Here is a 25052-nt window from a genome sequence, read left to right as displayed (position 1 = left end):
ATCTGGAAAGGAATACGACGAGTGAGGTTATCAAATTTGCAGATGATACAAAATTATTCAGAGTAGTTAAATCACAAGCAGATTGTGATACATTACAGGAGGACCTTCCAAGACTTGAAGATTGGGCATCCAAATGGCAGATGAAATTTAATGTGGACAAGTGCAAGGTGTTGCATATAGGGAAAAATAACCATTGCTGTAGTTACACGATGTTAAGTTCCATATTAGGAGCTACCACCCAGGAAAAAGATCTAGGCATCATAGTGGATAATACTTTAAAATCGTCGGCTCAGTGTGCTGCAGTCAAAAAAGCAAATAGAATGTTAGAAATTATTAAGACGGGAATAGTTAATAGAACGGAAAATGTCATAATGCCTCTATATCGCTCCATGGTGAGACCACACCTTGAATATTGTGTACAATTCTGGTCGCCGCATCTCAAAAAAGATATAGTTGCGATGGAGAAAGTACAGAGAAGGGCAACCAAAATGATAAAGGGGATGGAACAGCTTCCCTATGAGGAAAGGCTGAAGAGGTTAGGGCTGTTCAGCTTGGAGAAGAGACGGCTGAGGGGGGATATGATAGAGGTCTTTAAGATCATGAGAGGTCTTGAACGAGTAGATGTGACTCGGTTATTTTCACTTTCGAATATTAGAAGGACTAGGGGGCATTCCATTAAGGTAGCAAGTAGCACATTTAAGACTAATCAGAGAAAATTCTTTTTCACTCAACACACAATAAAGCTCTGGAATTTGTTGCCAGAGGATGTGGTTAGTGCAGTTAGTGTAGCTGGGTTCAAAAAAGGTTTGGATAAGTTCTTGGAGGAGAAGTCCATTAATGACTATTAATCAATTTTACTTAGGGAATAGCCACTGCTATTAATTGCATCAGTAGCATGGGATCTTCTTAGTGTTTGTGTAATTGTCAGGTTCTTGTGGCCTGGTTTTGGCCTCTGTTGGAAACAGGATGCTGGGCTTGATGGACCCTTGGTCTGACCCAGCATGGCAATTTCTTATGTTCTTATAGGTATTTATACCTCTATATGAGGCCTACCTAGTCACTTTAGGTGAGGTATAGGTATTAGTGTAGGGGTTAGGGGCCACTTTGACATTCAAAGTGAGATGTACGAACAGAACAGTGCTCTCTTGTGAAGATTTGATGACCTTCGGAGTGAGGAAACTCACCCAAAGATGAGATTTGTGCAATGTTCTCTCAACCTAGCTCGATGGACTCTCTATCTGGGTAACATGGTGATTGTTCAGTGATGTGGTGAAAGTATTGAGTATTGATGGTGATAAGTTGAAGTTGATAGTTATTGATAGTGATATATTTACAGCAATACTTTGTTACAAATAATTATGGTACACTGAGGGTGATGGTATGTTGAGGGTGGTGATGAAACATTTGGTTGTTGATAGTGTAGGTGACAGATTGTAAGTGTACACAGAGGATGACATGATGGCAGTGTTGGTGACTTTACTGCAGAAAGCTTTCATAAACTGTATGGATATGTTGGGTCTGATACAAATAGTAGAGATGTACATATGTTTGAAACAAAAGTGTAAAACATGATAAATGAGCCCATTCATGTTTCATTTCAAATGAACTGAAAATTATTTTAAAACAATTTTGTAAATTTTTCATTTTCAGGAAATAGTGCTTACTATTTGCAAATAGGGTGCCCAATTTGCAAATAATATGCATGCTATTTCCCAAAAATGAAAAAACACAAAACATAACTCTTGAAAATGAAAAACAAAGAAAAAATCTCCAAGAAATGAAAGACAAAAATATTGGTATGCATATCCCTAATAAATAGTTAAAAACCCTACATGTAATACAAGACATGATTTAGACTGATCAAGGCGTAAAGGGAGTTAGCCCTGAAGTGATATTTTTACCATGCATTTGTTCTATATGAAGATTATAGCCATATTGGGAAAATGAAGAATGAGGAAGAAGAAGTGGTGGTGGGAAGGTTGCCTATATATAAAATGGTCCCAGATGAATAGAAACATAAAAATGATGGCAGAAGAAGACCAACTGGCCCATCCTGTCTGCCCAACAAGCTTTCATACTTATTTTTCTCATACTTATCTGTTACTCTGACCGCTGAGGTCAGAGCCCTTATTGGTAACCTTTTGGTTCTAATTTCCTTCCACCCCTGCCATTGATGTAGAGAGCAGTGCTGGAGTTGCATTAATGTGAAGTATCCTATATCAATATATCAATGTGAATATCTTAAGACGGTAACTCTTAAACTGGTGTGCATTCATCACCCCATGCACAGGGATGCGATCATTTTGTATCATGCAATTTTAAGTGGACGAGCATCTGCATGCAAATGCCACTTCTACTGCGTAAATGGGGGAATTTTAAAAGCCAAATTCACTGAAGCTATTGCCTGTTTTCCCAGTTTGTTCCCAGTTTAACCCATTAACGGATGACTGCCTTTGGAATCCTCAGCTGAAATTTATGAAAGAGCGACTTTACTAGTTTCTTTAGCAATTGAATCAGATGTGAGTTTGGTGATGAAGTTCTACTTAAGAACATAAGAACATAAGAAAATGCCATACTGGGTCAGACCAAGGGTCCATCAAGCCCAGCATCCTGTTTCCAACAGTGGCCAATCCAGGCCATAAGAACCTGGCAAGTACCCAAAAACTAAGTCTATTCCATGTAAGCATTGCTAATGGCAGTGGCTATTCTCTAAGGGGCGGATCTTCAAAACTCCGCGAATAGCTTACTTTTGTTTGCGCTCCAGGCGCAAACAAAAGTAAGCTGGATTTTAGTAGATACGCGCGGAGCCGCGCGTATCTACTAAAAAACCTGGGTCGGTGCGCGCAAGGCTATCAATTTTGTATAGCCGGCGCGCGCCAAGCCGCGCGGCCTACCCCCGTTCCCTCCGAGGCCGCTCCGAAATCGGAGCGGCCTCGGAGGGAATCCTCTAACACCCTCCCCTAACCTTCCCCTCCCTTCCTCTACCTAACCCACCCGCCCGGCCCTGTCTAACCCCCCCCCCTTACCATTGTTGGGGGATTTACGCCTCCCAGAGGGAGGCGTAAATCCCCGCGCGCCAGCGGGCCTCCTCCGCGCCGGGCCGCGACCTGGGGGCAGGTACGGAGGGCGCGGCCACGCCCCCGGACCGCCCAGGGCCGTAGCCACGCCCCCGTACCCGCCCCCAAAACGCTGCCGACACGCCCCCAAAACGGCGCGCCGACAGGGACCGCCCCCCGACACGCCCCCGACACGCCCCCCTCGGAGAACCCCGGGACTTGCGCGCACCGGTGGGCCTATGTAAAATAGGCGCACCGGCGCGCAGGGCCCTGCTCGCGTAAATCCGGGCGGATTTACGCGAGCAGGGCTCTGAAAATCCGCCCCTAAGTGAACTTAATAGCAGGTAATGGACTTCTCCTCCAAGAACTTATCCAATCCTTTTTTAAACACAGCTATACTAACTGCACGAACCACATTCTCTGGCAACAAATTCCAGAGTTTAGTTGTGCGTTGAGTAAAAAAGAACTTTCTCCGATTAGTTTTAAATGTGCCCCATGCTAACTTCATGGAGTGCCCCCTAGTCTTTCTACTATCTAAAAGAGTAAATAACCGATTCACATCTACCCGTTCTAGACCTCTCATGATTTTAAACACCTCTATCATATCCCCCCTCAGTCGTCTCTTCTCCAAGCTGAAAAGTCCTAACCTCTTTAGTCTTTCCTCATAGGGGAGTTGTTCCATTCCCCTTATCATTTTGGTAGCCCTTCTCTGTACCTTCTCCATCGCAATTATATCTTTTTTGAGATGCGGCGACCAGACTTGTACACAGTATTCAAGGTGCGGTCTCACCATGGAGCGATACAGAGGCATTATGACGTTTTCCGTTTTATTCATCATTCCTTTTCTAATAATTCCCAACATTCTGTTTGCTTTTTTGACTGCCGCAGCACACTGTACTGACGATTTCAATGCGTTGTCCACTATGACATCTAGATCTCTTTCTTGGGTTGTAGCACCTAATATGGAACCCAACATTGTGTAATTATAGCATGGGTTATTTTTCCCTATATGCATCACCTTGCACTTATCCACATTAAATTTCATCTGCCATTTGGATGCCCAATTTTCCAGTCTCACAAGGTCTTCCTGCAATTTATCACAATCTGCTTGTGATTTAACTACTCTGAATAATTTTGTGTCATCTGCAAATTTGATTATCTCACTCGTCGTATTTCTTTCCAGATCATTTATAAATATATTGAACAGTAAGGGTCCCAATACAGATCCCTGAGGCACTCCACTGTCCACTCCCTTCCACTGAGAAAATTGCCCATTTAATCCTACTCTCTGTTTCCTGTCTTTTAGCCAGTTTGCAATCCACGAAAGGACATCGCCACCTATCCCATGACTTTTTACTTTTCCTAGAAGCCTCTCATGATGAACTTTGTCAAACGCCTTCTGAAAATCCAAGTATACTATATCTACCGGTTCACCTTTATCCACATGTTTATTAACTCCTTCAAAAAAGTGAAGCAGATTTGTGAGGCAAGACTTGCCCTGGGTAAAGCCATGCTGACTTTGTTCCATTAAACCATGTCTTTCTATATGTTCTGTGATTTTGATGTTTAGAACACTTTCCACTATTTTTCCTGGCACTGAAGTCAGGCTAACCGGTCTGTAGTTTCCCGGATCGCCCCTGGAGCCCTTTTTAAATATTGGGGTTACATTAGCTATCCTCCAGTCTTCAGGTACAATGGATGATTTTAATGATAAGTTACAAATTTTTACTAATAGGTCTGAAATTTCATTTTTTAGTTCCTTCAGAACTCTGGGGTGTATACTATCCGGTCCAGGTGATTTACTACTCTTCAGTTTGTCAATCAGGCCTACCACATCTTCTAGGTTCACCGTGATTTGATTCAGTCCATCTGAATCATTACCCATGAAAACCTTCTCCATTACGGGTACCTCCCCAACATCCTCTTCAGTAAACACTGAAGCAAAGAAATCATTTAATCTTTCCGCGATGGCCTTACTTCCGCCCCCCTTACTTCCAACATATGTGTGAAAGTTTCTTGGGGCAAAGAGTCCAAATATTTCCAGACTTATCGAAAGTGACACAGGAGAGGAGGAAACCCTTTCTTGCCAAGAGACAGGAATCTAATTTGTTGGGTGCCAAGTTTCTTCTCCGATATCCATGCAAATGTGTGGTTACCTATAATAAAGATGTGTATATTTTTAATGCCCCTGAACAACTTAAGAGTATTCCTAGACTCTAGGAAGAAAGTAATGTTAACATCCTCCCCCATAGAGGATCAAGTTAAACTAGATCTATAGTATGGTTAAAATAGTAATATTCAAGCTTGTTATGCATAATCTGATGAAAGATTAATATTTCCTTGTGACTCCCTTATCTTAGTTCTCCCCCCCCCCCCCCCCCCCCTCTGCACAAGATTGTGGTCTAAATTAAGACCTTTTCTTTTCTTTAAAATGTCTGTATGGACTGAAATTATTTTGAAATATATGTTTCTGTATTTTTGAACAAAGATTACTTTGTTAAATATGTAAAAAATTGCATAAATAAAATTTTTTTTAAAAAAAGGGATGACTGCCAAAGCCCCCTAGTATAATAGCCCTGTTAGCCCTGACCTTTAAAACCCTGCTGATCTGCCTAGAAGTTTTTGGTTTACAACTTACATGTCATCCATAGCAGAAATAAGTTACACAACAGGGAACCCTAGTGTGTGCCTGTGCATGTATTTACATGCAAATTTAATGGTAAAATCCCAGAACGCCTATGCCCCGCCCAGGCCATGCCCATATCCCGCCCCACCTCCTTTTGGAAACTTTATTTGTGCACACAGAGCATGTTTGCACCTACATGGAAACTTTTGACTTCCAGTCACTCTGAGATGACCATGGATTAGCAGGGGGGAGGGAGGGCAACTGCACAGTGGGACCGGATGCTCATACATTTGCTCTCATAAACCCTTACATGTTCACACTTACTTTCACTGCTCATTCTCTCACATTCTCACATGTCCATTTACACCTTTACTTCTGCCATTCTCCCACCAACACACACACACACACTCACTCATGTCTCTCCCTCTTCCATACACACATGCCCACTTGCACTCAGCTCTCTCCTTCTCACCTACATACACTCTCAGATCTCTTCTTCCTACACAAATACACACTCACTCACTCACTCTCACAGACATGCTCATTCATTCTCTCTCTCCCCCCCCCCCCCCCTTTCAAAACACACTAGCAGCAGCAGACTCTCTAACTTGGGCTCCTGGAGCAGCAGCAGCAGCCTCTTCCTTCTCCTCCTGTGCTGCAGAAGTGGATGCTGCCTGTTTCTTACTCCTCATTTGATGCACGGGCAGGAAATCGCAGTGTCGATTGGCCAAGGCAAACAGGATGGGGCGGGCAAGTGGCTGGATACAGGAAACAGGCTGTGCAGGAGCAGGTGGTGGAAGTGTTGGTATTGTATATTATGGATGATGGTAATTCATGGTATTGGTGACTAATTCTGATGGTACGTGGATAATAATGAGAATGTGGTGGTTGGTTATTGATGACTGCAGCATGTTCACAGCGATAGTGTCTGTAGTTGAAGGTGAGCAACAGTGACATTGTCATTGGAGAATGAAACTTACCCTCTAAGCTCTTGCTCTTTGCCAGTTTGCTTCGTTCTTTGCATCGGCCGTACCATGGGAAGCACTGTAGCATTTTCACGCCCATTATGCAGTCACCTGAAAGCAGACAGAAGGGATGAGGTGAGATGCATTTCCACATGCTTACCCTCCACCAACTTCAAAGTTCATTGATAACATCTTGTTTCCTCTCATCACCCTGTCACATAGACACATGAACAGGAGGGAGTGATATAAGATGTGAGCCTTCCCCATCAAGCTCAGTGCAAACATCTATTGCAAACCCTTTCTCTCTGACCTTCACACAAGACAGCTGAGTACAAAAAGAAGAGTGTGAGATAATATAGCAGTGCCTCCCTGTGGCAAAGGCCTTCTCCCCCTCTCGTGGCTGAGGCTGCTGAGGTGTTGTTAAAGGTTGCCATGTTGCAAGGCCTCTAGAGGGAACCTCACAGGGTGTACTGTTCGATGTCCTCTTTCTTACTGGGTCCCCTACACAGGAATGAGGCCCAGAGCCCACCCAGCAAAGTCTCCCAGGGGAATGGAGGGGAAGCAGGGAGAAATTTAGAATAACCATTCTAAGGGAGGATGTTACCTGGAGTACCTTGGAAATAAAAAAAAATTCTTGATGAACAAGTTTATTTTTACCAAAAAGAAAAGGATTAGAAGTAATCTTGTAGTAAACAATACAAGTATTCTAGTTCTTTAGCATGTACCTTTGGAATAATACTTCAAAACCTTTTAATCACAGATAATTAAACAATTAGAAATTGTAAACACTTTCCAAATTTTCTTTTACAGTAGTAGTGCAAAAACAGTATTAACAATTCTATTCTCTTGTTTACAGGAACATTATGCTGGATTCAACTCCAAGTCAGGTAAGTTTTACTTTTATTCTTTTCTATGTTGGTCTTTACTATGTGTTTAACTTTCAGATCTATATCATAAGACGTTAAGTCATATGGTGAATTTGTCTCTTTTCCAGGCTCTTCTAAAAACAGTGGGGTAGATTTTCAAACAAGGCGCATTGGCGTACTTTTGTTGGCGCTCCAGGCGCCAACAAAAGTACGCGGGATTTTAGTAGATACGTGCGGAGCCGCGCGTATCCGCTAAAATCCTGGATCGGCACGCGCAAGGCTATCAATTACGTATAGCCGGCGAGCGCCGAGCCGCGCAGCCTACCCCCGTTCCCTCCGAGGCTGCTTCGAAATTGGAGCGGCCTCGGAGGGAATCCTCTAACGCCCTCCCCTCACCTTCCCCTCCCTTCCTCTACCTAACCCACCCCCCCGACCCTGTCTAAACCCCCCCCCCTTACCTTTGTCGGGGGATTTACGCCTCCCGGAGGGAGACGTAAATCCCCGCGCGCCAGCGGGCCGCTAGCGCGCCGGGATGCGACCTGGGGGTGGGTACGGAGGGCGCAGCCACGCCCCCGAACCGCCCCGGGCCGTAACCACGCCCCCGGACCCGCCCCAAAACGCTGCCGACACGCCCCCTAAACGCCGCGACGACCGGGCCCGCCCCTGACATGCCCCCCTCGGAGAACCCCGGGACTTACGTGAGTCCCGGGGTCTGCGCGCGCCGGTGAGCCTATGTAAAATAGGCTCACCGGCGCGCAGGGCCCTGCTTGCCTAAATCCGCCCGGATTTGGGCGGATTTAGGCAAGCAGGGCTCTTAAAATCCGCCCCAGTGTGTCCCTCTTATGGTATGTATCCTTTTTTTGTCTTTTCTACTTGCTGTTCACTTTCAATCAGGCCAATACAGTGAAATCAGCAGGAGAGTCCAGGCCACTCTCCTGGGCGCGTGATCCAGTATTTAAATGAGGACCCGCGGTAAAAGGAGGCGTAGGGACACTAGCGCATCCCTAGCTCCTCCTTTTTGACAGGAGCGGCGGCTGTCTGCGGGTTTGACAGACGACGCTCAATTTTGCAGGCATTGGTTCTCAAACCCGCTGACAGCCATGGCTTTGGAAAACGGACGCCGGCATAATTGAGCATCTGTCTTCCAACCCGCGGGCCGGTTTTTAAATTTTTTTTTTTTATTTTAAAATTTTTTTAAATTTGGGGGCCTCTGACTTATCATAGTTATTAAGTCAGAGGGTGTTCAGAAAAGCAGTTTTTTCTGCTTTTCTGTACACTTTCCCGGTACCGGCAGAAATTAACGCCAGCCTTTGGGCAGGCGTTAATTTCTGAAAGTAAAATGTGCGGCTTGGCTGCACATTTTACTTTCTGTATGGCGCAAGAATAACTAATAGGGCCATCAACATGCATTTGCATGTTGCGGGTGCTATTAGTTTCGGTGGGGTTGGCCACGCATTTTTGACGCATTATTACCCCTTACTGTATAAGGGGTAAGAATAGTGTGTCAAAAACGTGCAGCCAATCGCGGGCTAAAAGTGCACTCCACTGAACTGAACAAATTTGAGCACACTGTACTGTATCGGCTTGAATGTTGTCAGTTCCTTTGTGTTACTTTCCTATTGATTATTTTTATTATTTTATTGATTATTTTATTTTTAAAATAATCTAATTTATAATATAATATAATATAATAAATATAATTTATAATATAATTTATAATTATTATATATTATAATTTATAATATATTTATTATATATTATAAATAAATATAAATATAAATTATATAATATAATTATATATTATAATTTATAATATAATTTATAATATAATATAATACAAAATAATATAATAATTTAAAATAATTTTTTATTTTATTATTTTTATTATTTTATTGATTATTGATTATTTTTGATTATTTTTCCTATTGATTATTTTTAGCACTCTACAGTTATCGTTTAAAATCTTTCCTGTCTTCCATCTTCCATGTTTTCGCTCCCTGTTCAATGTAACTTTACCTTCTACTTAGTTGTTAATTGGTTTCCCCCTGTTCTATTGTAAACCGGTACGATAAGACCTCATCTTGAGTATCGGTATAGCAAAAGAATTTAAATAAATAAATAAATAAATAAATAAATTGAGCTCAATTAAATTCTACTAGTCTGTAAGTCTGACCAGACCTAAGGTATGATTTTTTTGTAGGTATATGCATGCACTTATCTGTAATCCCAGCTCATTCCATTGCAATGCAATCTCTGATGCGATAGTCTCTGGCACAACAACCATCTCCTCCAGGCAATGAGTCCTGAGGTTGCTGGTGTCTGGTCTTTTTCCATTGGTGTCTGCCTCCAAGGAGGTACCTGCTACCTAATTATACCAACTCAAAAACAAAGACTACCTTCCTGGCACCGAGTTATCTTCCACAAACTAAAAGTCTTTCTACTGTGGGTGACCAGCGGCTTGGTGAAACAGTTTTGTCTAGCTAAAGAAAATAAATGATAATCTGGAAATTCCTGTCTTTAATTTGAGGGGAATAGCGGTTACTTTTAATATAAAATATCCCACTCCCTTTCAAATCTCCCATGACACAATAACTCGGTAATAGCAACATTAATGGTTTTTGTAGCTGTTTCCCTCTGATGCAGGCTGGCTCCACCACAAATGTTTTTAAGGCTTGACAAAGCTGACTAGCACTTCTGCCTCCTGCAAAAGCCTCCTGTGTTCTTCTCAATTCCCCACATGGAAAATTTCTCCCAGAGCAAATCCTTGTTCCACTGATGTCACTATGAAATAGTACCACTTTTAAAAATCTTTATTTTCCCCGATTCTGCCACTCTCAGCCTTCCTGATGACAGGACAGAGGTGTCAGCCACTTCTTTTTAATTTTCCTTATATTTTATAATAGCTGCACTGTCTCATAACAAGGTTTCAGGAGCTAGTCAACTTAATTTGTAGTGCTCCTACACTAGGCAAATCACTAACAAAAGCCAGGAGGCTAGCCCCCATGCTTTTGAGCTGTACAATACAGGAAAACCTGGACCGAATTCCTGCTTAGATTGGATTCTCAGCACAGGGACTTCCCTGGCCACATAAACATATCAAACCAGCCTTGCACATTTTTAATTTATTCATTTTTAATTTATTCTTCCCAGAGGCTACATGGATTTGTTTACCATGATTCACTTTTCTCTCCAGGACCCTGGTGGTGAGGATGAAACAGTAAATTAATTCAAAAGTGCATGGGATATAGACACTTTAAATCCCTAAAAGCTTGAAGATGATAATGAAGAAAAGGGTTCATGGGGTAACCTGCATGGCACGGCAGATAACACCATTATCCTGAAGGCACGGGAATTACTACCCTTAACGAATTAGCCTGATGATTTTGACACGACTGCAACATTGCTCTTCACTTTGATGGCAGAATAGGGAAAGAAGGGTATTAGATTCTGAAATCAGCCAAAGCTGGGCCCCAACTTTTACAGTCTGGGGTACTGATACGCTGACATTGGGGGGAAAAAGCTTCTACGGCCAAGTCCAAAAGCAAAGAACATTCAAGCAGCATTGTCTGAATTATTAGGAAGGCCGCTCACTAGGGGTGTGCATTCGTATTGACCGCATATGTAAAACGCTACTTATATATTTTTTTTAACTTAAAAAAGTGATGAGACATAAACGATCGGATTTCCCACATATCCAACATAGCTATGTTGGATATGTTAGAAATCGCGATTGTTGATCCAAAATAAAAATTTAAACCCCTCACCTTCCTTAATCCCCCCCCAAAGACTTACCACAATTCCCTGGTGATCCAGCGAGGAGTGAGGACGCCATTTCTGCAATCCTTTGCGAGGAGCACGTGACGTCGGCGTCACGTCGGAGTGACGCCGCGTCACTCCGACGTGACGCCGACGTCACGTGCTCCTCGCAAAGGATTGCAGAAATGGCGTCCTCACTCCTCGCTGGATCACCAGGGAGTTGTGGTAAGTCTTGGGGGGGGGGGGGATTAAGGAAGGTGAGGGGTTTAAATTTTTATTTGCACATATGGACATATACTCAACTCATTGAATTCTGTTTATGTCCATATTGACCACAAATGGGACCCCCTTTGGACATATGGACATAAACTTTTGCTCTGCACATCCCTACCGCTCACTACATAAAAATGTGGCAGTAATTTTGTTATGGGTTTGACAGTTTCTTGGTTTTGCTTGTAAGAATTACTACCCTTAACAGACACTTGGGGATAACCTGCACGAAGTGGCAGTTGGTGCCATGAGAAGCTTGCTGGGAAGACTGGGTGGACCATTTGGTCTTTTTCTGCCAACAATACTAGGGCTATCCCAGCATCCCTTACTGCTATCCCTGCTGTGTTCTGTGCTGCAATGTGCCTCTATCACTCCTGGGGAGAGGCTGTAGGAGCTTGTCACTGCTGTGGGAGCTTATTAAGTGCCTTCTGCTGCTTGTCTTTTCCCCTCCTTGCCTTTATTTTAATCTTAGTTTTGTTTTACTTTGATTTCTTTTATTTTACTTTTGTGCCTTGCACTTTTTAAGAGGGTGATGATGTCATTATTGCTGGATTGCTAAAGTGAAACTAAACTGGCAGCTCCTATTGTATATTAAAAAAAAAAAGTAGCCAGAAGCTAGAAATAAGCTAGGAGCAGTGTATACCTAAGTAAAAAGGTTGAAATGTTCAGTTCAGTTACTCACCTTGGAAAGGTGTTGAGGTAGTGTGATTTGGTTTGATTAGGTACCAACATTTATTAATCAAGAGAGCAGTGAGTCACTCTGGCTGACTAACTGAAGTTAGACTGTATTTCCCAAACCTCCCACCCCTCAACCACCAACCCCTAGCTCATCTTTTAATTTATAGGCAGGTGTCACTTTCACAAAAAACAAAACAAAAAACCTTATTGAGAGTTTCATCATTCTGCTGTAGGCCACTACTAGACATATAGTGAATTCACTAATACATTTAAAGGACATTAGACACATTCCTACTCCCATAGCAACCTAAAACTTAAGTAGGAACTGAACAAATTTGAGATGAAGGCGGCAGTCCAGCAGCAAGAGGGGGGCTTCCCAGTCTTTTGCATCGAGTGTCACATGTATGATTTTTTACCCGCCAGTGAGAAATTGTACATGTGCATGCGATGCAAAGAGCTCCTGGCTCTCAGAGAATGAGTCCGATCTCTGGAGGCTAGCGTGGCAGACCTGGAGGAGCTGAGGCAGACAGAGAGGTAAATAGATGAGACCTTCAGAGACAAAGTAGCCAAGTCCCAACTTCAGACTGCCAGCCTGGTGCTGCCTTGGAGGAAGAAGGTCTCATGATTGGAGAGCATCAACCGGGTGCAGCAGGAAAGGATCATGTAGCAAGTACCTGCTCTCCAGGTGATGCATTGTCCTTATGCACTGAGGATATCTCCCCAAGGCTTACTGCCCAAGAGGGAAGGGTTAGGTCTCCCGTCATAGTTGATGATTCGATTATTAGGAATGTAGATAGCTGGGTGGCTGGTGGACATGAGGATCGCCTGGTAACATACCTACCTGATGCGAAGGTAGACAGTGCTGGGGAGGAGCCGGCTGTCGTGGTACATGTGGCCACATGTGGGCACCAACGACATAGGAAAAGGTGGGAGGGAGGTTCTGGAAGCTAAATTTAGGCTCTTAGGTAGAAAGCTTAAATCCAGAACCTCCAGGGTAGCATTCTCTGAAATGCTCCCTGTCCCACGCGCTGGTCACCAGAGGCAGGCAGAGCTCCGGAGTCTCAATGCGTGGATAAGACAATGGTGCAAGGAAGAGGGATTCAGTTTTGCTAGGAACTGGGGAACGGGGAGTCTCTTCCGAAGGGATGGGCTCCACCTTAACCAGGGTGGAACCAGACTGCTGGCGCTAACCTTTAAAAATGAGATGGAGCAGCTTTTAAACTAGAACAAAGGGGAAAGGCAACAGTCGCTCAGCAGCGCATGGTTCGGAGAGAGGTATCTTCAAAGGATACAATGATGCATTAGAATTAGGGCATCCCGACAGTGAGGTTCCAATAATAAGAAAAGTAGTCCAAGTGCCTGTGACTAAAAACTCAGCTGAGCTAAAAAATTCTAACTTATCCCTATCAATTAAAAAGCAGAATGAAAATACAAACAAAAAACAAACCTTGAAATGCTTGTATGCTAATGCCAGAAGTCTAAGAAATAAGATGGGAGAATTAGAATGTATAGCAGTGAATGATGACATAGACTTAATTGGCATCAGCGGCATGGTGGAAGGAGGACAACCAATGGGACAGTGCTATACTGGGGTACAAATTATATTGCAATGACAGAGAGGAGCACCCGGGAGGGAATGTGGCGCTTTATGTCCGGGATGGCATAGAGTCCAACATGATAAACATCCTGCATGAGACTAAATGTACAATTGAATCTTTATGGGTAGAAATCCCTTGTGTGTTGGGAAGACTATAGTGATAGGAGTATACTACTGTCCATCTGGTCAAGATGGTGAGACTGATAGTGAAATGCTAAGAGAAATTAGGGAAGCTAACCAAATTGGTAGTGTGGTAATAATGGGAGACTTCAATTACCCCAATATTGACTGGGTAAATGTATCATCAGTACATGCTAGAGATATAAAGTTCCTGGATGGAATAAATGATATTTTTAAGGAGCAATTGGTTCAGGAACCGACAAGAAAGGGAGCAATTTTAGATCTAATTCTCAGTGGAGCACAGAATTTGGTGAGAGAGGTAATGGTGGTGGGGCCGCTTGGCAATAGCTACAAAGGTAAAAAGTGTGCAAGAGGCGTGGTCATTGTTAAAAAAAATACCATCCTAGAAGCACAGTCCAGATGTATTCCACACATTAAGAAAGGTGGAAAGAAGGCAAAACGATTACCGGCATGGTTAAAAGGTGAGGTGAAAGAAGCTATTTTAGCCAAAAGATCTTCATTCAACAATTGGAAGAAGAATCCAACAGAAGAAAATAGGATAATGAATAAACGTTGGCAAGTTAAATGTAAGACATTGATAAAACAGGCTAAGAGAGAATTTGAAAAGAAGTTGGCCATAGAAGCAAAAACTCACAGTAAAAACCTTTTTAAATGTATCCGAAGCAGAAAGCCTGTCAGGAAATGAGTTGGACCGTTAGATGATCATGGGATTAAAGGGGCACTTAGAGAAGATAAGGCCATTGCGGAAAGATTAAATGATTTCTTTGCTTCAGTGTTTACTAAAGAGGATGTTGGGGAGGTACCCATACTGGAGAAGGTTTTCATGGGTAATGATTCAGATGGACTGAACCAAATCACGGTGAACCTAGAAGATGTGGTAGGCCTGATTAACAAACTGAAGAGAAGTAAATCACCTGGACCGGATGGTATACACCCCAGAGTTCTGAAGGAGCTAAAAAATGAAATTTCAGACCTATTAGTAAAAGTTTGTAACCTATCATTGAAATCATCCATTGTACCTGAAGACTGGAGGATAGCTAATGTAACCCCAATATTTAAAAAAGGCTCCAGGGGCGATCGGGGAAACTACAGACCGGTTAGCCTGACTTCAGTGCCAGGAAAAATAATGGATCTGCATCTCCCAGTCCAGTGCATTCGCCCAGCTCCAGAAGAAAGCACTGGGCCAGGGAGCATGTAAAACCAGTACTCTGAGGCAGATTCGTAGAATGCGGATCTGTTTTTGCTCCATAGGCTCAGGGCGCTGTGTTCTATGTTGGTTTGACTGCACCAAACTGCTTGAGAAAGATGTTCTGAATCTCTAAGGGGAGTTTATAGCCCTGAACCAGGAGTCACAGGATATGAGTTCCAGTTCCAGCTTCCCTTCAGACTTCATCAATTCTTTTACTTTGTTCTACAAAGTGTTAATCCAGTGCAGTGCATTTTAATGAGGATTTGTAATCCATCATTTGTTCCCATAGTGCACACCACAAAATGAGATCCCACAAAAGAATTCTGAAAGTCAGTCTGCCTTTACCCGCCCTGTTTATCCACAACCTCCTCAGGAATTACTCGATCATGAAGATGGCAGATAGTCTGCCTGTGACTGATCCTTTGCTTGGTAAATATTTGTGTATCACAGCCTGCAGGATTCTCCAGAACAGATCCATCCAGATCCCACTCTCCATGTCCTACTTTCTGCTTCATGGAAACTTCGCCTCTCCAACTTGTCGTAGGGGACAGATGGAAAGGGAGAGCCAGGGCAAATTAAAGAGTTTTTGTCACCCAAGGCAGTGGGACTTGGAGAGGATCCCATGTTCGAAGGAATATCTCAGGGATGCTAAACTGAACATGAAAGCTGACACGGGCGTGTAGCCATGGCACACCAGCAGAAAGCTGCACAGGCTTAGCAGAAGCTGGCCACTCCCATGACCAGAATTTGCATTATTTTGCTGGCTGCACCGCAATTCTAAAGCAAGGTAAATGATATTAAAATTCCCTTTTTTACCTAGGTTGGTGAGGTTCATACTGAAACCCTTTTTCCAGTGGCAACTGCAACTTTTAGTTAAAACAAACAAACAAAAAAAACAAACAAACCCTTGAATGTTTAACCAAAGATAGCATCTTTCTTTCAGTTATAAAGGGCAGATTTTAGCCTTTGGAATTAAAAAAGACTAAATAATATTGTTAGGATTTTATATTTTGTTTATTTTTATTCTTGAAATTAGTTTATTTTTAGATAAATGTTAAAATGTGCTGATTGTACACCACTCTAGACCACTCCATCAACAGAACAATATGAAATACATTTTTAAAAATCAATCAATCCTCAGACAATTTTGCCCCATCCATGGAACCCAGCACAATGACAAAGACCACAAGCAATAGCAGTGACTGAGGTTTTAATGTGTATTTCATTCCAAAGGCTGAAGTCTTCACAATTGATATTACTGCACCCAAGATGCAAATATGTGCTAGTTTATGTGCCTATCCCCATGTGCCCATGTGCCCATGTGCCCAGGGGAGAAGAAAAAAGGGTTCGCACTCACAAAGCGGGGAGTAGCTGGCTTGTTACGGCGGTTACTACCCCAAACCAAATGTGTCTGATACTTCACATTCGATGCATATCCAGCATGGCTCTCTGCTTCAACGGCATGGGAGAAGACTGATACATCACGCATTTCCAGCATAGCTCCCTGCTTGAACAGCAGGGGAGAAGAAAAACAACCAATAAGGACTGTATAACATAGTCTGGGTAAAACAAATAAGCATGGGTGTAGCTTGCTTATTGCGGCGGTTACTACCCCTACTACCCCTAACTAATCAAGCTAGATATTTCAATGGTGGGGGTGGAAGGTAAATAGAACCAAGAGCTAAGAGAAACAGATAAGTATGAGAGAAAAAATGTGTGAAGCTTGCTGGGCAGACTGGATGGGCCGTTTGGTCTTCTTCTGCCGTCATTTCTATGTTTCTATGTTTCTATACATGTGAATGGCTAAAGGAAAAATGAAATCCACACTGACTGGCAGAGTGGCCAACAGATGGTGCTATCATTCCACTCACTCTAGATTTGTTTCCTGAGGCTCCCACCCCACACTCCTTTATTTTGTATTTATAGAGCTGGTAGATGCAAGTTTATTTTATTTTATTGATCATTTTGCACTATTGCTAATCCCCACTCTGGTCAGCACACGTCCCACCTCTTCCTGCAAAACCCTTCTGCAGAATCTATGTCCAAGGATGGCACAAATTTACAAATGCAATAAATATTTTCCATCTGAGGTCACTATGCACCTTAGCTCCTTGGCCCTGCCCAGGTTGCTCCACCTCACACCAGGTCAATTGGACAAGCTGATCCAGTCCTGGGTTTGCCCTGTTGCAAACATGGAGACATCTGATTTTCACATTGATTTCCCTCAGAAAACCAGAACTTCAAATCCCTATGTGCATTGGAACAAAACCAGGACTGGATCAATAGGGTCGGTTGACCTCAGGTGAGGTGGCAACAAAGCAGATTTCTTTTGGGTTTGACACTGCAGCAATGTTGCTTTAACTCTGTGCACACTATGGTACTGAAGGCTATCTCAGCAGTCCACGGAGACTCCAAGCAGCATTGGTCTTTGCTTGGTGTGAACCGCAGCTGGATATGAGCATTCCTGGGTGACTTAGGTGAGGGATAGATGTGCCCACTTTCTCTGGCTATGGCTCTCTCTTCCCTCTGCAGGCCTGTGTGGCACCCAGCATGTATTCAATGGAGGGTGGACAGGGATGAGGGAATGGGTGTCAGAGTGCTGGCACTGACAGAGCGAAAGGGAGAGACTGTTAAGGATGGGGAGGATCAGGTGCATCGCTCTCTGGATGTGAGGAAGGTAGGGGTTGATAAATGTGGAATTTTCCTCCTCACGAGTGCCAGAATATTGATCAGCTCTGAGCTAAATCTGTGTCTGTCTGTCCTTCTCTATCTGTCTCTGCGTGGATGAGAGAAGAATATGGACATTTCCTCTTTTAAGGACTCCGAGTAATGATCAGCCCTGGTTCAAGACCGTCTGTGACAAGAGACTCGCACACATGTGATGGGGTGGAGACGTAGATGCCATCTCTTTCATTCCATTCTGTGTCTGTGCCCATCTCTCCATGCCTAATTCAGCTCTGTGGGATGATGGAACATCCGCCACTCCTCTCTGCAGTGCCAGGTCCCTCTCACCAACTCCTCAGGATGAGCATGGCCCCAGCTATTCACCCCACCAGCCCAAACACACATCCCAGTTTGGGATCTAAAGTCCTGCTTCATCCAAATTCATCACAATCCTTTAAAGCTGAAGTCAAATTCCAGCCCTCCTTCACAGCTTTTTCCCATGAATTAGCCATGCTGTCTGGGACGTCCTCCGGGTGGCTGGTGGCGGAGCTCTCTTAGAACACGGAGTCTTTCAGTCTGCTGTTCCTGCTTGGATCCTCCCGCACTTCCCCCATTCCCCTCAGTCCGTTTTTTTCTACTTGACTGACTGCACGCAGAGCTTTTCTTCTCCTCAGCGGAGCACTTCTTCTGAAGTAAAAAAAAAAAAGTAAAGAAGAAGAAAAGAAGGGGAAAGTGGGGGGTTTTTCTTTGCTTCCTTCATTTTCTTAACTTCTTCGAGGACATGCCGTGCCCACCAGGCTTCAAATTTTGCCAATGCGGCAAAATCATGTCAGTGACTGACGGGCACACCAAATGCTACATATGCCTCGGACTGGATTACGACCAGGTGACTTGCAGGGACTGCAGACGCATGTCCTCCTGAGCCGAGCAACAGAGGGGCGCCAGAATCGCAAAACTTCGTGAAGCAGCATCGGGTTCATATGCCCCTTCTGAAGACTTGACTTGGTCCTCCCTGGGCACCCCCTCCCGGGCCTCCAAAGAGTCGACACATAGCAGAGCCTCCTTGGTAGTGCCGCCCGGTTTGTCCGAAGTGATTAACGTCGCCGACGCACGATGCAGGAGATGCGTCAATGGCGTCGACGGCACCAAATACAGCACCTGCCCCGAGTAGCATCTGGGCCCCCATGTATGTCCGACGCAGGGAGCTGACTGCATGCTTCAGGATCGAAGCATAAGCACAAGACATTGGCTCATCGAAGCAAGTCGAGGCCGACGCCCTCAACGCACAGTGTCGCAAAGACCCCAAGAAACACTCTTCAGGGCAGAAAAGACCCAGGGAACCTTCCCCACTCCTAGTAGTGGACTCAGATGTGGCACCTTCTTCACATAAGAATATAAGAAATTGCCATGCTATCTTAAGTGATGAATGAGGTCCACCACCTTCCAAGGGTCCATCAAGCCCAGCATCCTGTTTCTAACAGAGGCCAAACCAGGCCACAAGAACCTGGCAAGTACCCAAACACCATGAAGATCCCATGCTACTGATGTAATTAATAGCAGTGGTTATTCCCATAGGGGGTAATTTTCAAAAGGAGTTACGCATGTAAATGTAACTACTATTGTAGCAATTTCCAAAAGCCATTTACTGGAGTAAAGTGCACTTACACAAGTAAATCCTATGGACAATTCAATGGCATATATTATAGCAATTTTCAAAAGCCCACTTACTCAAGTAAAGTGCATTTACTCGAGTAAAACCCTGTTTTACTCGAGTAAATGCTTTTTAAAATCAGGCCCTAAGTAAACTTGATTAATAGCCGTTAATGGACTTCTCCTCCAAGAACTTATCCAAACCTTTTTTGAACCCAGCTACACTAACTGCACTAACCACATCCTCTGGCAACAAATTCCAGAGCTTTATTGTGCATTAAGTGAGAAAAAGAATTTTCTCCGACCTTCTATTATACAAAAGTGTAAATAACCGAGTCACATCTACTCATTCTAGACCTCTCATGATGTTAAAGACCTCTATCATATCCCCCCTCAGCCGTCTCTTCTCCAAGCTGAACAGCCCTAACCTCTTTAGTCTTTCCTCATAGGGGAGCTGTTCCATCCCCTTTATCATTTTGGTTGCCCTTCTCTGTACCTTCTCCATCGCAATTATATCTTTTTTGAGATGCGGTGACCAGAATTGTACACAGTATTCAAGGTGCAGTCTCATCATGGAATCAGTAAGTTTTGCTTGGGAATTTTTTTTTTTTTTAAGTATTTGGGCGAAGTTAACTATTGTGGTATATTATTTAGTGTGTTTGTGCTTTTAATAGTCAGTAAGGCAGCAAATAAACAGAAGTTAATGTTTGTATTTCCCAATCCTCCCACCCCTCACCCACCCACCCTTAGCACATCCTTTAATTTATAGGCAGGTGCCACTTTCACATTAAAAAAAAAAAAATCAGCCTTTTAACTTCACTTCACAAATTCCCCACACTTTAGAGTTTGATCATTCCCCTGTAGGTCACTACCAGACATATAGTGAATTCATTAATACATTTAAAGGATGCTAATTAGACACATTCCTACTCCCATAGCAACCTAAAACTTAACTAGTAACTGAACAAATTTGAGATAAAGGCAGCAGCCCAGCAGCAAGATGGGGGCTTCCCAGTCTTTTGCATCGAGTGTCACATGTATGATTTTTTACCCGCCGGTGAGAAATTGTACATGTGCATGCGATGCAAAGAGCTCCTGGCTCTCAGAGAGCGAGTCTGATCTCTGGAAGAGATGAGGCAGACAGAGAGGTATATAGATGAGACCTTCAGGGATATAGTAACCAAGTCCCAACTTCAGACTGGCAGCCCTGGTTATGCCTTGCAAGAAGAAGGTCTCATAATTGGAGAGCATCAACCTGGTGCAGTAGGAAAGGATCCTATAGCAAGGTGGTGCATTGTCTTTTTGCACTGAGGATGTGTCTCCAAGGGCTACTGCCCAGGAGAGAAGGGTTAGGTCAGCCATCATAGTTGGTGATTCGATTATTAGGAATGTAGACAGTCGGTTGGCTGATGCACATGAGGATCGCCTGGCAACATGCCTACCTGGTGCGAAGGTGGTGGACCTCATGCATCACATAAGATAGGATTTTAGACAGTGCTGGGGAGGAGCCGGCTGTCGTGGTACATGTGGGCACCGACATAGGAAAATGTGGGGGGGAGGTTCCGGAAGCCAAATTTAAGCTCTTATGTAGAAAGCTTAAATCCAGAACCTCCAGGGTAGCATTCTCTGAAATGCTCCCTGTTCCACGCGCAGGTCCCCAGAGGCAGGCAGAGCTCCGGAGTCTCAATGCGTGGATGAGACGATGGTACAAGGAAGAGGGATTCAGTTTTGAAAGGAACTGGGGAACCTTTTAGGGAAGGGGGACTCGCTTCCGAAGGGATGGGCTCCACCTTAACCAGGGTGGAACCAGATTGCTGGCGCTAACCTTTAAAAAGGAGAGAGAGCAGCTTTTAAACTAGCTGACAAATGCTCAGTAGCAAATGGTTTGGAGGGAGATATCTTCAAAGGATACTAATGATGCATTGGAATTAGGGCATCCCAACAGAGAGGTTCCAATAATAAGAAAAGTCGTCCAAATGCCTGTAACTAAAAACTCACCTGAGCTAAAAAATTCTAACTTATCCCTATCAATTACAAAGCAGAATGAAAATACAAACAAAAAACAAACTTTGAAATGTTTGTATGCTAATGCCAGAAGTCTAAGAGGTAAGATGGAAGAATTAGAATGTATAGCAGTGAACGATGACATAGACTTTATTGGCATTTCAGAGACATGATGGAAGGAGGATAACCAACGGGACAGTGCTATACCGGGGTACAAATTATATCGCAATGACAGACAGGAGCACCCGGGAGGCGGTGTGGCATTTTGTCTGGGGTGGCATAGAGTCCAACAAGATAAACATCCTGCTTGAGACTAAATGCATAATCAAATCTTTATGGGTGGAAATCCCTTGTGTGCTGGGGAAGAGTATAGTGATAGGAGTGTACTACCGTCCACCTGGCCAAGATAGTTAGACAGACAGTGAAATGCTAAGAGAAATTAGGGAAGCTAACCAAATTGGTAGTGCAGTAATAATGGCAGATTTCAATTACCCCAATATTGAGTGGGTAAATGTATCATTAGGACATGCTAGAGAGATAAAGTTCCTGGATGGAATAAATGACAGTTTTATGGAGCAATTGGTTCAGGAACTGACGATAGAGGGAGCAATTTTAGATCTAATTCTCTGTGGAGCACAGAATTTGGTGAGAGAGGTAACGGTGGTGGGGCGCTTGGCAATAGTGATCATAATATGATCAAATTTGAATTAATGACTGGAAGGGGGACAGTAAGCAAATCCACGGCTCTCGTGCTAAACTTTCAAAAGGGAAACTTTGATAAAATGAGAAAAATAGAAAAAATCTGAAAGGAGCATCTACAAAGGTAAAAACTGTGTAAGAGGTGTGGACATTGTTAAAAAAATACCTAGAAGCACAGTCCAGATGTATTCCACACATTAAGAAAGGTGGAAGGAAGGCAAAACGATTACCGGCATGATTAAAAGGTGAGGTGAAAGAAGTTATTTTAGCCAAAAGATCTTCCTTCAAAAATTGGAAGAAGGATCCAACAGAAGAAAATAGGATAAGGCATAAGCGTAGGCAAGTTAAATGTAAGACATTGATAAGACAAGCTAAGAGAGAATTTGAAAAGAAGTTTGCCATAGAGGCAAAAACTCACAGTAAAAACTTTTAAAAATATATCCAAAGCAGAAAGCCTGTGAGGGAGTCAGTTCGATCATTAGATGATCGAGGGGTTAAAGGGACACTTAGAGAAGATAAGACCATTGCAGAAAGATTAAACGATTTCTTTGCTTTGGCGTTTACTGAAGAGGATGTTGGAGAGATACCTGTTCCAGGTTTTCATGAATGATGATTCAGATGGACTGAACCAAAACAAGGAGAACCTAGAAGATGTAGTAGGTGTGACTGATAAACTAAGAGTAGTAAATCACCTGGAGTGGATGGTATACACCACAGAGTTCTGAAGGAACTCAAAAATGAAATTGCAGATCTCTTAGTAAAAATTTGTAACCTATCATTAAAATCATCCATTGTACCTGAATACTGGAGGGTGGCTAATGTAACCCCCAATATTTAAAAAGGGCTCCAGGGGTGATCCGAGAAACTACAGACCAGTTAGCCTGACTTCAGTGCCAGGAAAAATAGTGGAAAGTGTTCTAAAGATCAAAATCACAGAACATATAGAAAGACATGGTTTAATGGAACAAAGTCAGCATGACTTTACCCAAAGCAAGTATTGCCTCACAAATCTGCTTCATGTTTTTGAAGGAGTTAATAAACATGTAGATAAAGGTAAACCGGTAAATGTAGTGTATTTGGATTTTCAAAAGGCATTTGACAAATTTCCTCATGAGAGGCTTCTAGGAAAAGTAAAAAGTCATGGGATAGGTGGCGGTCCTTTCGTGGATTACAAACTGGCTATAAGATAGGAAACAGAGAATAGGATTAAATGGACAGTTTTCTCAGTGGAAGGGAGGCGTAAGCTGCTTCATCCGCTCCACTCATCTCAGTCTCACTGCGTGGAGATTGAAAGGCTGGTACTCCACCACCTGAACCTTTCACCTGAGCTTCAGGATATCTTGGTTTCCTCTAGGAAGCCCTCCACAAGAATGAATTATCAAAGGAAATAGGCCCCTTATGCCTCCTGGTGCACTACTCGCCATATCTGGAGTTCCATCACGACAAGGTTACGTTGCATACACATCCCACCTTCCTTCCTTAAGTGGTCTCAGTTTTCCACCTCAACCAATCCATTACCCTTCCAACCTTTTTTTTTTTTTAAATTATTTCTTTATTGAATTTTGATGTTTCAACACAGTTAGAACAAAACTTGTAACATTGGTTGAACAGGTAAATCATACATTTCACTGAACCAGTATCGTGCACAGTACCTGTTCCACCCAACCAAACTATACCCAACTACCCCCCCCCCCCCTCCCTTCCCCTTGTCAAGCGGACTCAGTTTATATCAAAGTGTCTGGTTTCAGTAGGTAGTTAAAAGTCTGGAATTGTAGTACTGTGGCTGGTTGGTTCTCACGTTGTCTGATTGTTGCGCCGTCTAGAGTCGTTCCGACGAAGTCGGGGGGATCCAATATACTTTGTCTCCACTAATCTCTTGATAGAGTCTCTTGTGGCTGGGGACAGGTGCCACCAATATTTCTGCCAAAGCCTCTGACAATTTTCTTGTGCATTGTCCGATTTACTAGCTGCCGTCATGTATTCATATTGAAGTAACTTGGTCAAACGGTTCCTCCAATGCAGAACTTGTGGCTTATCAGCCGATATCCACCCAGCCAGTATGGTCTGTGTGCCGGTCAACAGCGCCTAGTCCAGGAACCGTTGGTCGAACTCCGGAATAGAAGCTAGGTCATCCTGAAAAAGTCTGAGCAGACAGAGCTTTGGATCCATGGGAAGATGTCGAGTTAATACTTGCCCTAGGGTTTGCAATATTGCCGACCAGAATTCCTGTATAACTTCACATTCCCAGAGGCTATGATATAAAGTTCCCCTTCTCACCCGACATTTCAAACATAAGTCAGAGTCACATAGTTTGGCTGCATACATCCACATAGAAACATAGAAACATAGAAACATAGCCTCAGCTCGTGACCTCTGGTTCTGCTGATTTTTTTCTGATGGAAAAGGTTTGTTGATGTCTTTGGATCATTAAAGACATATACATACAGTGTAAGATTTTATATCCTACTTCCCTCAGGTTAATATTTTCCGAAACATGATGACAACCTTCCAGTGCCCTGATAACCTCCTCCTTGGTTAGCAGTATGTTCGCCTGTTTAACCCATTTGTCTTGGACCGCTGTGATAACCCTCGTGTCAGGTAGGTTATGTATTAATTTCGAAAAGGTTGCGCATGAATTAGCTTTGCGACCCATCTGCTGAAAAAACTCATGTAATGTCTCTACCTTCTGGACGTCCATTTTTCCCACCACTGCCGATTTTATATAGTGTCGGGCCTGCAGATACCCATAAAAGTCCTTGACATTTATATTATATTGTTCCCTGATCCCTTGAAAACTTTTAATCGAGTTGGTACCAGGCTCCAGATATTGCTGAATGGTGTCTAGGCCTTGCGCTGCCCACTGTTTAAAAATAGGAGAGATTAAGCCACCT

At 43.3% G+C, this 25052-nt stretch overlaps 1 long non-coding RNA gene across 1 annotated transcript in view; it reads right to left on the bottom strand.

Moving 5' to 3' along the window:
- Positions 1 to 25052, bottom strand: part of LOC115077828 — a 167435-nt gene that overhangs the window by 5871 nt on the left and 136512 nt on the right. The window contains exon 2 of the long non-coding RNA XR_003852985.1: positions 6663 to 6758. This is a non-coding gene — a long non-coding RNA (uncharacterized LOC115077828). The remainder of the gene's footprint in view (positions 1 to 6662; positions 6759 to 25052) is intronic.

This window comes from Rhinatrema bivittatum, chromosome 16, assembly GCF_901001135.1.
Source record: "Rhinatrema bivittatum chromosome 16, aRhiBiv1.1, whole genome shotgun sequence".
NCBI lineage: Eukaryota > Metazoa > Chordata > Amphibia > Gymnophiona > Rhinatrematidae > Rhinatrema > Rhinatrema bivittatum.
This window is presented reverse-complemented; position numbering and strand designations above follow the sequence as displayed.